The sequence below is a fragment of the Diadema setosum genome, unplaced genomic scaffold, assembly GCF_964275005.1.
Source record: "Diadema setosum unplaced genomic scaffold, eeDiaSeto1 scaffold_35, whole genome shotgun sequence".
Lineage (NCBI taxonomy): Eukaryota > Metazoa > Echinodermata > Echinoidea > Diadematoida > Diadematidae > Diadema > Diadema setosum.
In genome coordinates this window covers 346,626-361,016 of record NW_027307661.1, presented here as the reverse complement: position 1 = coordinate 361,016, position 14,391 = coordinate 346,626, and the positions used below count along the sequence as shown (strand labels likewise).

General features: G+C 39.4%; 1 pseudogene; it reads right to left on the bottom strand.

Annotated features, from left to right (window-relative positions):
• Positions 1-13,036: 13,036 nt before the first annotated feature.
• On the bottom strand, positions 13,037-14,024 carry LOC140245802 (uncharacterized; annotated as a pseudogene).
• Between the last annotated feature and the right edge of the window lie 367 nt (positions 14,025-14,391).

Genomic DNA, 14,391 nt, shown 5'->3' with positions numbered 1-14,391 from the left:
ACAAATAGAAGTGTACGATAAGGTAGAAGTCAATTTGTATCTGTAAAGGGGAAAAGTCATCCATTAGAACAATACACCATGGAGTCCCACAGGGTTCAGTGTTAGCGCCATTACTTTTCTCCATATTTATTAATGATTTACCCATGAGTATCCACAAAACAATGCTCTTGATGAAGTTTACACATGGACCCCCCCCCCCCCAAAAAAAAAAAAACCCAAACAAAACAACTGCTTCTGAATATTAATAAAACTAAAGTAATGTTAATTGGGTCTAGGCAAAAAGTCCAAATTTTAAATGTCAGCAGATTATATGTACAGATAAGATCAGCTCCAATCGAATATGTTTCTCAGTATAAATGTCTCGGAATTATGATAGATGGTAATTTACAGTTCATTATATAATAGTCTAGTGGGATTTGGGGAAAATATGACTGTTAGAGGCATTTTTTAGTAAAAGTTGGGAACCGGTCTATTTTGTATAATTCAAGTACGCTGAATCCAAAAATTCCGGTTCCCAAGCAGAATTTTGAGTCTAAGAGCATCTAATTTGCATAAACAAAATGGCCGCCAATTCATTGCTTTTTAAGGTGTTTCGATGATCTAATTTTCATAAAATCTCCCGAGACATGCAGAAATAGTAATAATTTCAGAAATTAAGGTGCAAAGACAATAGCTAGGTCATCATTTGTTCATAACTTTCACTTATATATGCAAATTAAGAAGTGAAATATCCAAATTAGGCGTTGCCGCTGATACAATAATGCATTACCGCATATATATGCACATGTATAGTACCTACGTGTTCACTTCTGTTTTTAATCATTTTAACAAGTTCCCGGGAAAACAAAAAGTACTTTGTGTCACCGGAGTCGAATCAGAATAAATCAATTAAAAATAATTCAATCAATTAAAAAGAATTGAATTACACTTATGCAAATATCTATGCAAATTGGTATACAAGAGGATACATAACTGGCAGGATTCTAGATTCTACAACGCATTGCTGCAATATATGGATCTGAATCATAATTCTGAAGATAGTTATCATTGTATCAAGACCGGTTCACGATTCCTAATGTGCTAAAGAGATACAAGAACCAACCTTATGTATTAAAACAAAACATTCATCTCATTTGCATAATAAATATTATGCAAATATTTTCCATTTTCTCAACATGTTTTCCCCTAAAACAAAGTTTTGCTATTAAAATGTACCTTGGCGTAGTGAAAAATATAGAAATGCTATCGGTCAAACAAAGTGTACATGGTGTTATCTGAGTCCGAGGAAAATCAAGTACTGGAATCGACCAATTCAGAATTTAAAAAAAAATGAATAACAATATTTGTAATGACGTATGCAAATTGGTATGCACGAGGATTTACTACGACAGGCTTCGAGATTCTACAACACATTGCCACGATATATGAATCTGAATCATTATAGTTATAATATCAAGACGTAAGTTGATGATTCTTTTGTGATAAAGGAGATACAAGAAAAAACACAGTTATTAGAAATACCCTAATAATCTAATTTGCCTATAAATTATACAAATAGTTGGCCATTTCTATGGATATATTCTCTAAAACAAAGTCTTGCTATCAAAATGTACCTTGGCGTACTAAAATACAGCTAAGATATCGGGCAAACACGTTGCACATAATGATGTCGTCAGAGTCCGAAGTAAATCAAGTACTGGAATCAATCAATAAAGGAGAACTGAATGACACTAAAATGAAATATGTCTGCAAATTGATATTCAAGAGGCCGTAGACCAGGCAGGTTTCGAGATTCTTCAACGCACTGCCGCAATATATGAATATGTTTCATAACAGTTATAACAATATCAAGACCTGTTAATGATTCCTGGTGTGATTAAGAGATTCAAAAATTAACTGCAACTACTAAACAACACACATCTATTATCTCATTTGCATAATAAATTATGCAAATATTCACCCATTTTCTATACATATTTGCCACCAAAACAAGGTCTTGCCATCAAAGTTATCGAGCAATCACATCGCTATACATTACTCTATGGATTAGTGCAAGGTCGCTTTATCCACCCTGTACTTTGTCGTTTTCATTTTGGTTAATAATTATTTTCAATCTGTTGAATTTAAAATCAAGTGGCAACTTTCATAAATCTCGTCATAATTTATGTTTTTTTTTATCTATCTCTTCACCCACTCTGCAGGCTCAAGCAAAAAAAAATTGTAAGAAAAATCCTGGTATCTCGGACAGTGTCGGAAACAGAAGCGAAGGATGAACTTTGTATTATTGTAGTCATCAACACCTTTATATTTTGGCTGAAAAGAAACATAATCTGAGTCAAAAAGTCTATTTCTCAATCGAGCTAAATTGATCTACATTCATGCAAGGTTTGCATTGGGTTTATTTGGATTGGAGCTAGATATATCAGTTGTACAGGCTGTAGACCAGATCAAAACGTTCCCATCCATTGTCTACTGGTGAAGAAAGATCAGGTCTGGCATCAGTGAGCAGGATTTTCTTCCTTTTTTATCGTTTTCTTAAAAATACTGGAGTATTGTCGTTTGACTGCTTCTCGAGCGTTCAGTATACTTTTGTCGGTAAAATGGCGGAACATATTTTGTGCCAAACGAGCTTGTGTGATGCATCTTTTGAATCGAATATAAGTTTATTCTTATAAAGACGACTGATAACAACCATGTTCTTGGAACCCTTTAGTTTTCTTCTCGTACAAGCAGCATCCTTGATGATTGTGAGTCATTGATCACTTGCTTTGATAAGAGTGCTACTGTCAGTATCAGTCCGGCAGAAAAAGCATAACTCCAGTATCTACGGAAGAAGGCCTCTTTAAGGTAGCTATCGGATCGATGTTATCTCTCAAGGGACAAACTTCATGTTCGCAAGGTGGTGGAAAACCCAGATCCTCCATGAAAAGATCCATATTCTAATTCTTGGGCAGTAATTCAAGTGACAATGTGGGTATTCAGAAACTATACTTGATAAAGCATATATTGAGAGGCAAAATGGCGACCATTTACGTCGGATATGAAGTGGAATCTTCTGTATGTAACATGGTTTCTAATGAGTATTCATTATTCCTTAGTTCTTACAATCCACTGGCCCTTAAAGCTATAGAGGCTTGTTTGCTAAGAATGGCATTTCTATGATCTGAATCACACCTGGTGAGATGTATCAGAAGTCAGACAGACGAGGGAGCGTGGCGTCGTCAAGTTAAGAATAAATTGAAATGCATCATACTTGGTGGTTATTACTGGCGGCATGTTATCCAAGTATACTGGAAACAAAAACAAAGAGGAACAGGAAGGTTTACACCTTATTTCGCAGATTGCACTGGCCGATGCAATTTCAGAGTTCGAACTGTCTTGGAAGTTGACTAAGTTACATTCTTATAACAGATGTAGAAGGATCAAATATAGGTAGATGTGTGTCACAAGTCTTTTTTTTATTCCATTTCTTCTCCCTCACTGCTGTTCTAACATCGTTATTTAAGTTTATCATGATAAGGCGCGGTCAGAGTGGTAAAAGATCGCAAAGTTTAAGATCGCGAAGTCTTCACGATCTTTTGTTGTCCGGTCACACTGGAAAGAGATCGAGAAGTTTGGAGAGGACAGCATTATAAAATGAAATATCCCTAGTTGTAGTGGGAAGTTGCGTAGAAAGGTTGCAGTCACACGCACTTGAAAAACTCAAGATCTTAAAGATTGCGATCTGAAACTTTTTAATAATTTGCTAATTTGGCCGCGCCTTTTGAGATTTTGGAGATCGCGATCTTAAACTTCTTGATTCTTTGCCAGTGTGTGATCGCGGCTATTCTACAAACTTAGCTTTCCAATGGATCCTTCTCCAGTCTTATATATATATATATATATATATATATATATAATTTCATCTAACGGACTTGCAACATAATTTTGTTTATTCATTGGGGCATCAGTAATGTTTGTTGTGACATTAAAGGTATTTTTCGTCGACTTGCAAAAAAACACAAAAACGCTTCATAAGAGAAAATAGAATAAAGCCACCTATCCCATTTCAACCTATAGACGAATGTTTGCATATGTAATCATTTTTATATTATCATATACATATGAGTACCATGCTCTGGTTAACTGGGAAATAGAATTTCCGTGATAATGCTACAGATTTGCATATTGGAACAATACAGTAATGGATGTCGCATATGAATAAAATGGCATTGTTCGATGACATCCCCCCCCCCCACCCATAAAAATTATGATCCGTGTAGAGAGAGTTTTCATCAATTCGTTTTGCGATTATCGATGTACTAAAGATATTTTTCGTGATATTAACAATTTTATGGCAAAATTGCAGCTATTTTGTATGTATTATGCAAATTAGACGTTAAAGTTCATTCGCTTGAAAAAGACCCGTTTTTTTGTTTTGTTTTGTTTTTGTTTTTTGTTGGTTTTTTTTGCCCTAGCGCAATCATTTTTGGTTAAGAATCGAGTTCCTAACTTGAATTCTTTAAAAAAAATCCAAAAGGACCATTTTAGAGGATTTGAAAAATAACATTTTACCAGGGTAAAGGCTATTGAATGAACTGCATGCGCATAAAACTCATGAAGCCTACATATAATTTGCATACCAATTACAATACATGTATTTGCATTTATTTTAATACCACTGAGAAGGGATTCTGATTTCATCTAACCCTCCAAACCTTCAAGTGTATATATCTAGTGTTCTTAACTTCCCTCTCAAGAAAAAAATATATAAAAAATCTTCCAGTGTTACTATATTTATCTGCATATTTCAGTACTAATTTGCATAACTATGAAAGAAATATATTATTTACCACCTGAGAAACGTTTGTCCCTCAAGTTGCTAATTCCATTCTCTGTACATAGATTTCAAATCACTTTCTTTTTTCCTGCTCGTTTACAAAAAAAAAAAAAAAAAATCTAGAAAATGCGTGTCTGAAATTCACAATTTCTGTGGCTGGGCAGCCATTTTGTTTACGCAAATTAGATGGTCAAGATCGGTGAATTTTGCTTGGGAACCGGAGTTTTCCTAACCCTCAAAATCTTAAAGTTTACATCTTTAGTGTTTAACTTGCCTCTCAAGAAAAACATTGTAACAATTACTCTTCCAGTGTTAATATATATTCATCTGCATATTTCAGTACTAATTTGCATAATTATGAATAGAATATACTATTTACCATCTGAGAAACGTTTATCCCTCAAATTGCTACTTCTATTATATGTACAAAATATTAAATCACTTTTTTTTATTCCTGCTCGTTTGCAAAGAATTTCTAGAAAATCCGTGTCCGAAACTGACAATTTCTGTGGCCGGGCAGCCATTTTGTTTATGCAAATTAGATGGTCAAGATCGGTGAATTTCGCTTGGGAACGGGAGTTTTCCTGACCCTCAAAACCTTAAAGTCTACATATTTAGTATTTAATTTGCCTCTCAAGAAATAAAAAATGTCAAAATTACTCTTCTAGTGTTAATGTATATATATATTTATATGCATATTTCAGTCCTAATTTGCATAATTATGAATAAAATATACTTTTTACCACCTGAGAAACGTTTATCCCTTATAAATTGGTAATTCTATTCTCTGGATAAACATTTCAAATCACTTTTTTCCAGCTTGTTTGCAAAGAATTGCTAGAAAATGCGTATCTGAAACTGATAATTTCTGTAGCTTGGCAGCCATTTTGTTTATGCAAATTAGATGGTCAAGATCGGTGAATTTCGCTTGGGAACCGGATTTTTCGGATTCAGCATACTCAAATTAGGTAAAAGAGACCGGTTCCCAACTTTTACTCAAAAATGCCTCTAACACCATTTTAGAGAGCCCTTTTTCAGAAATCCCACTAGACTATAACACATGTTGATAGAGTCGCGCCCTGCAAGTAAAGTAAAAATTAGGCATTCTTAGAAGGCACAAGGGAGCGTTCAACACTCGTTATCTCAGCCTATTATACTGGGGCTATATCCTACCACATGCCTTGTATTGTTGCAATGTATGGACCAACAGATCACAAAAAAATATGAAGCAATCAAGAGGTTATACAAACGAGCCGCTTACATTATAGCTGGCTGTTTCATGGGAAACACCATCCGAGCAAGTTAATTGATCCAACAAATAAAACTTAATTGTCCAACGTTACACAAATTGTATTAAAAAGGTATGACATTTAAATGTGTGTACCACCTTGCACCCTCGTTACCAGCAAAAAAAAAAAAATAAGTTTGTTATGCATGATACAGTAGCCCAACGAGTTACACGCAACTCGCACCTGTGCAAACTTGAGATCCCGAGATGTAATACCGAATTTTACAGGAGATCACTTTGTATGCACAGCGGTATCTCACTGGAATAATTTGCCATTGGAGACACGATGTTCCCTCAACTTAGGTTCGTTCAAGTGGAGCTTAAGATATATGTGTGTTGTAATATCCATAATTCTTTTTTATATCACTGTTATTTTTTTTTTACTCAATGACTAAGTTTTATCAGTTGTTTAATATGTGCAAAAGATGCCATTGTTCATCGTATTCGCCAATTCATTTTTGTTCATTGAGAAACGTTGTAGTACAATTGTATTTAAGCATGATGTCTTTGAAATTGTTCTATAAGCGTTATATGTTTGATTTTTGGTAGTATTGATACGTATGCAATCATAATTACATATATATATACTCCTAGATGGGTCATTTGGAAGACATTTCCATTTGTTTTATATGCAAATTTGTTATATACATGTTCAATGGCAGTTTACGCAATGGAGACACGAAAATTGTCTCCTTAATGACCAGTTGTCTCCCTAATGAAGACACTTCCCCCCAATGTGTCTCCCTAAGGTGCCAACTAGGCATATATATATATATATATATATATATATATAAGTATTGGAACAAGTTCACTCGGTTGACAGCAGGTTCATCCGTATTTTATGAAACTCCGAGTAGCAATAAAAACGGATGAACCTGCTGTCAACCGAGTGAACTTGTTCCAATACTTCTGTCCAAAGCTCTTCCTTTGAGGATATCGAGCACTCTTCATAGAAGGATAGAATCATCAAGTGTATATATATACATATATATACATTGTATATTATATACATATATATATATATTATATGCATATATATGTATATTACATATATATGTGACTATGCACCTCAAAACAAACAAAAAGTCGCCAGACATGAATTTTTAGTTAATACCATATTCTGAAAAAGCAGACTTTAAGCTTTAAAATGAGGTATAACTCAAATCAAATGGACTGTCCTAACCTATCGAAATATTAGAAAGAAAGCACAAACTCAGGAAAAGTGTGAACTGAGAAAAGAGGCTCTGAAGTACAGTGTCTATTCAAGCGCTTAATCTTTACCAAACTGTGCTGGCTGTGCAATGAATGGGACAAAAAACAGGAAGTAAACCACCAGAGTAACAACAATGAAGGGATTATCAGATTATCACTGAAATCAAACATGCCTCATTAACACATTCTGTCCATAATTAATGCAAACTTTCAAAGCAGTAGCACTATCCTTCCAAAAGTTATTAGAGTTGAAAGTGAAGAGTGTGGACAAGGTTTTTCAGAAATGAAAAAGGGATTCTAAAGACACACCTAATCACATTATTCTACCAAAAATGTTCGAGATAAACTGCTATAAAAGCACACTTTCCTGCCCGTTTTATGATACCAAATTTTAGCATAATGTAAAAGAGGATCCGCTCTTTCAGAAAATATGAAAAAGTCAAGTTCGGCTAGGTTGACCCATATCACTTATTTTCAGTCCTCACGCAAAATCAGTGTGTGCGTCTTTATGTTCGTTTTGAGGTGCACGGTCACATATATATACACACATATTCTTATTTCTTTGTTTGTTATAGTAACTGTAATATATATCATATTATATACATATATATGTATATTACATATATATATATATATATATATATATACATATATATATATATATATATACACACACACATATTCTTATTTCTTTGTTTGTTATAGTAACTGTAATTCTGGAATGTTTAATGTGTTGTGTTTTAAAGGACCCCGATGAAAAACCAGCCAATGCTGACTTGGGCCACCCTTTTTTAAAGATGTCAAATAAATGAATGAATAAATGAATAAAAATAAAGGAGAGCGAAAGTGTCCGATGACACTATGTCCTACGTTGTAGCATATTGCAAAAAGCTATACATTTGATATTGATCACTGTCTGATTTAAGCTAGTATGATGTATATTCCTGCATGGTTTATGGACCATCTTCATAAGATAAAACAATGCATAAAAAAGAATTAATTTGTGCATATGACGCCTATTGCCATTGTACAACCTAACACGGACTCAAACTCCATCAAACTATTTAAAATGATAAAAGGGTCGGTGTCGACACCATATAAAATACTATTATACCCCGTCTTCACAGGCCACAAAACGCAGGGTAGCCTCGGGGTAAATTCGGGTGAAGAATCTTCCCCTGAGAAGATTGTGTCTGTTAAGACGCAACACAGTGGACAGGCTCGGTGATTTGATAATCAATTTTAAATGTCTATAGATATCCTCCGTGTTTCGATGAGCAACCTATACTAAAGTGTATTATATGCAATTAATGTCAGTCAGTGTCAGTGTGTAAATGAAAACATGAACTAATCAAGACAAGCGATTGATAATACATACATATCACACGTATGTTTACAGTAAGGATAAAGGTCACTTTTGCGTACGACCATATGCCATACACGCAATTTCCGCCTCTCTAATTCCCACTGCCTTGAATACATCATTGTTAACATTTCCCGCGTCAAATAATTTTCTATGTAAGCCTGTTAAATATCTTTCATTGGGCTGCCGTACATAGCCAATCACTTATCGTCAGCCTACATGGCTTCACAACACGGAATCTTACCATTTCAATAAGTTGGTTAACCTACATTTATCTACGTTCATGCTCTGCCCGCAATTAACCTATTTCTCAATTATGATTTTACTCTTTCGGTGAATTAACCTACATTTTCTCTACGTTCATGCACTGCCCTGAAATAACCTATCTGTCAGGAGAGAAATTTATCTTTGATTTTGCCGGTGAAGTGAAATCAAATCTGGTTGAGTTTGCAAAAGATTTAGAGCTTTAAAGCTGTCCTAGAAAGCCACTAGGTCAAACTGCAAGAGATTGACTGTCTGGAAATTTACATTAAATGAGACAAAGTAAAAGTTAAAGAAATAGCATGGCAACAGCAACCCCGGTTTGTAATATTATGTATTAACTCAGACTATAGAAATTGAGTGAATAGAGGTGTTACGTAATAGCTCCCATCCAGGTGGTGGCTAGGAATGTTCTCTAGCTCAGTCGAGAGTCAGCTATGTCAGTGTCACTGTAGGATGTTGGTTGTAAGTTTATTGTTCACAAGTTCATGAGTAAAGATGTTATGTAACAGCAGTCTAGACGATGGCTAGACATATTGTGTAGAGTTTCAATAGGGCTACATTTAAGCATGATGATTAATAGATTAAACGAGATTTAAATGAAATTTAACATTGAAGTTTAATCATAATTCTACGAAGTACTAAACCTAATATGAGGAATCATGTCTGGGTTGTACACCTGTCACCGATCAGAGAACGCCACACATTCAAAGTATTGTGTCCTTATTCAGATGCAAATGAGTACCTGTTCATGTAGTGTGTATAAGTAGCCTGCTCACATCCGTACACGTCAGTATTTAAAGTCAGACTCATTCAACCACAGTAAGAAGGGGCGGGCAAGAAATTCATTCTCACAATCACAACTCAGTGCAATTCATGGATTACTTAGCACTCATTCACGTCAGGAGACGGGATGAAGCGTATTATCGGGTGGGACATGATTCCTCATATTAGGCTTAGTACTTCGTAGAATTATGATTAAACTTCAATGTTAAATTTCATTTAAATCTCGTTTAATCTATTAATTCTACTTCGTACAGCCTAATTTATTCGGAATCATGTCTGGGATTTCAAAGACGACGGTTGAATGAGACTCAGCAAGCAGAGTAATTATTTTGTTCGGGCATGATCAAACTTTATTCATGCAGGGGCTCCATTGCCCGTCTTATGACTCATGAGATTGAGAAAGGCAAAAAATAACATGACTCTTACTCGAGAGAGGAAATATCAAGTGACTTTTTCTTCAGTTCAATAGGCTTCTGATAAAATCTCGCGAAAGTTCTAGCAGAGCTCCATCCTGCTGTGGAAAGTATTGTGTCTATATCCGTCCCGCCTCTTAGAGCGGCACTCGTAGAGGCGGCGCGAGTACTGTGCCCTTGTAGCTGTGTCGATACCGGCTGACTGAAGGACGCCTTTAAGCCATCGGCTAATCGTTTGGGGGGAAACGTTGCGATGAGGGCGATTGACAGAGAGAATGAGGTACCGATTCCCGCTTCGAAAACTTGCCGTCCTGCGAAGATATTCGCGTAACGTTTGGAGAACGCAGATACGGTCGTCCTCTGGGTATGCTGACAACTGTATCGCCGTAGCGAGTTTCCCGGGCCTGCTAGTTTTAGTGATGTGGTTAACTGAAAAGGTGACTGATGAACTCGAGACCGATGAGTCATGTGGAACTATGTAGGCTATCCATAGTATGTGCCCTCTGACTGGAGACGAGGGCAATGAGCATGACGAGTTTGTGAGACAACTGTTCGAGTGAAATCTTGTCGTTAGGACTGAGCGTGCGAAGGTAATTCAAAACCACGGCGACGTCCCAGGTAGAGTTGTATCGAGGTCGCGGTGGTCTAGAGTTGAAGACCCCTCTCATGAATCTCGTTACGAGTGGGTGTGATCCGACTGGATGGCCGTCACACGGGAGCAGAAACGAAGATAATGAGCTGCGTAAACTATTCAGAGTGCTGTATGCTGCGCCAGCGTGAAACTCCTCCGCCAGAAAATTAAGAACGATGCTTACATCCGAGCAAAGTGGATCGCTTTTCCACGTACAACAGAAACGACGCCATCTCCTGTATGCCGAGTTATAGCACCTCTGAGTTGACTGTCTCCATGACCGCATGATGATCTCGGAAGCTGCATGTGAAAGGCCTCTGATGCGTAGGCGTTCCCGGACACATGACATGCCGCTAACGTCAGGTGATGTGATAGCGGATGTTGGCTGTCGGAGGAAGGGAGAGATAAAATTCGGTTAGCAGGAGGCAGAATCACTGGGTGGTCTACTAGCATGCTCATTAGCTTGGGATACCAACTTTGTGTCTTCCACAAAGGAAAAACTATGATAGCCTGAGCCTGATCATTAGACAATTTCCGTAGAATTTTACTCATTAGGCAGAAGGGAGGAAAGATGTAGCTGCGAAAGCGCCCCCAATCGAGGCAGAATGCGTCGGTTGCCATGGCTTTGGGATCAGGACGCCAAGAAACAAAGGGAGTCATGCGAGAGATTCAGGCGCGATGCAAATAAATCTACCTCTGGTGTGAAAAATAGTTCAGAGAGTGAGTCGAAAATATGCGCTGCGAGCATCCATTCGGTATTCAAATTAAATGTGCGCGAGTAGCCGTCTGCTATTGAGTTCTCAACGCCGGGAATGTGTACGGCGGACAGCCAGATGTTTCTGTCTAGACACCAGAGCCAGATTGTGCGCGAGATATTATGTAACTCGGGGGAATGGCAAGTCCCGAAGTGATTAATGCACGACACTACTGAGACATTGTCCGATTTTACACGAATGTTAATGCCAGATTCGTTTGGACATAGTGATTGGAGGGCAAAGAGAACTGCGAGCAATTCGAGATTGTTAATGTGGAGATTCCTTTCTCCGGAGCTCCATTGTCCGTGCGTGCTGTGCTTGTTAGTCGGGCAGTAGACGCCCCAGCCTTCGAGAGATGCATCTGTCTCGAATTCCAGGTCAATGTTCCGCATGATAGGCGAAAATGAGTTACTTGAATTTGATGCCCACCACTGGAGGGCATGACGTGTCTTATCTGACAGGGAAATGATAGCTTCAAAATCCCCTTGATTGCATTGCAAAGCAGTATTTTTCTCAATTTCAAGATCCCTCCGAAAAATAGCCCCATAAGGAACGGCGATTTCCGCTGCAAGGACGAGCCCAATAGCGCGAGATAGCGAGCGTATCTTCGTTGTCCGTTTATTTATCAAAGACATGCATGTTTGGATAGTAGTGTCGCTCCTTCTTTCTGGGAGGCTGACTGTCATAGTTACTGAATCTATAATGAAGCCGAGAAACTCAATATTAGTGCGGGGCTCGCACACGGACTTCTCCTTGTTAATGACAAATCCAAGTGACTCAAAAAGTTCGATTCGGTTCTTAACATTCGCCGTACAGTCGTCATAGCTACGAGCGATTAATAGGGCGTCATCGATGTAGTTACATGATACATCTCCTGAATTGCGGAGGGCAGCTATTGGGGGTTTTAGTACTTTTGTGAACACCCGGGGGGCACTGCTCAGTCCAAAGGGCAGAACGCGAAATTGCATGAAACAGTTTGCCCTTCAAATGAAAGCGCAGAAATTTTCTGTGTTCTGGTGCTATCGGTATGCTAAAATACGCGTCTTTCAAATCGATAGAAGCGAAAAAACAATTTGGTTCTACAAGGAGGAGTGCCGATTCAAAAGTCTCCATCTTGAAATGATGATATGAAACAAACTTGTTCAGGCCTTTCAGATTAATGACGGGCCTAAAAGATCCATCTTTTTTAGGCGTTATGAAAATATTAGATAGGCCTACGAACTCCCCGTCTTGGTGGAGGCATGGCTCAATAGCGTTCTTATTGAGGAGCTTCGTAATTTCATGGTCGATAATGGTAGTTTCACGAGGTGAAAAACTTATTTCGTTTGGAACGAAGTTTTGAAAAGGCAATTGGTCAAATTCAATATGGTGGTGTTGTATAGCATCTAAGACCCACTGGTCAGACGTAATCAGCTTCCAACTATCCGCAAATTGAGCCAGCCTACCTCCCACGACCGGGGGAGGCGAAGTTTTTGAAGGCAATTTACTCACTCCGTCCTGTGGACGAGTTACTTGACCGGCCTCGGGTTGTCTCTGCCTGGACGGCCGCGATATGTCGGCGCCCGTCGGCCGCTGAAGTTTGGGTGCTGCCTGGGTAGAAACCTCGGAGAGGAGGGAACGTCGCTCCTCCGTTGCGGGTACGGGTCGTATCGTCCGGCGTGCCCGGGGTGTCTCCTCGGGTAGGCGCCCCTATACGCCTGCCTGAAGCTCCTCTTAGGGAGACTGGTGTTGCGAACGCTCAGTCCCAGCTTCTCGGTGTCACGAAGTTCTTTACACTTTTGTGGGAGGTCGTCCCCGAACAGAAACGTGGATGGTTTCTGCGCCATCTCTTCGGAACACAGCGGGGGGAACGCCGGGCTTAATTCGGGTCGGATGAAATCCCTGCGTTTCGCATTCAGCTCGACGTTTGCTGCTCCGATTAGGGCGATACCATCGAGAATGAGTTTGGACGCCCGGGAGGAAAGGGGCGTATTTTGCGATAGCAGCTCGTCCGCTGCTCTCGCAAGGGGCGTCGTTGCCGTCAAAAAAAAGGGACTGCACCTTTTGTAGTTTCGAATCTGTCACTCGTGTTTCGGTTTTTAGTACGTGCCATACTTCTGGGTTAACCCTGCAAGTGGAAACGGCATCGCAGTTGGCAGGCCTTGGATATGACTCCTGCTTAGATTTCAGAGTGGATTCTTTCAGTTTCACCCGAATGAGTTTGTTCACAATATTAGCGAGCCTGTCGCTCACTGCTGCTCCAACGGGTTCGCTCTGGTGATCCACCATATCAGAGAACTCGCCGAGAACCCCGCTGTCCTGCTGAACCAGATCTTCAATTTCCATGTCGATGTCGTCGTCACGGGGTGGTTGCTCTTGCGGTGCTGGAGGGGCTTGGGTGTCCAGCAAGGACATGACCGTGGACTGCAGTGTGGACACGGCAGTTGCGAGTTCTGAGAAGCGAGACGCGGAGCAGGCCTCGTTGGGGGGTGCGCCCAACGCCGCCGGTGGAGTCATCTGTGCGGGGATCGCGCCCGCCAGAGAGCCAGCAGGGATCACGCCTGCTGAAATAGTTGGGGCAGGGATAGCGCCTGCCGCTGTAGTTACAGCCGATGCTTCGGGGGGATGCGCCCCTGCCTGTGGGCGCGTCTTCTTGCTCCGGCCCTTGGGACCTCTCAGCTTGCCTCCTGGGTTCTCGTTCGCCAGCTGCATATCGCCCGGTATTGGGGAGCACGGTTCGTTGAGCAGCCGCTCAATATCGCCTTGCAGGTCTTCCATCTCAAAGTTCTTCTGGTCGGCCACAAAATGTACACTGACGTGTACGGATGTGAGCAGGCTACTTATACACACTACATGAGCAGGTACTCATTTGCATCTGAATAAG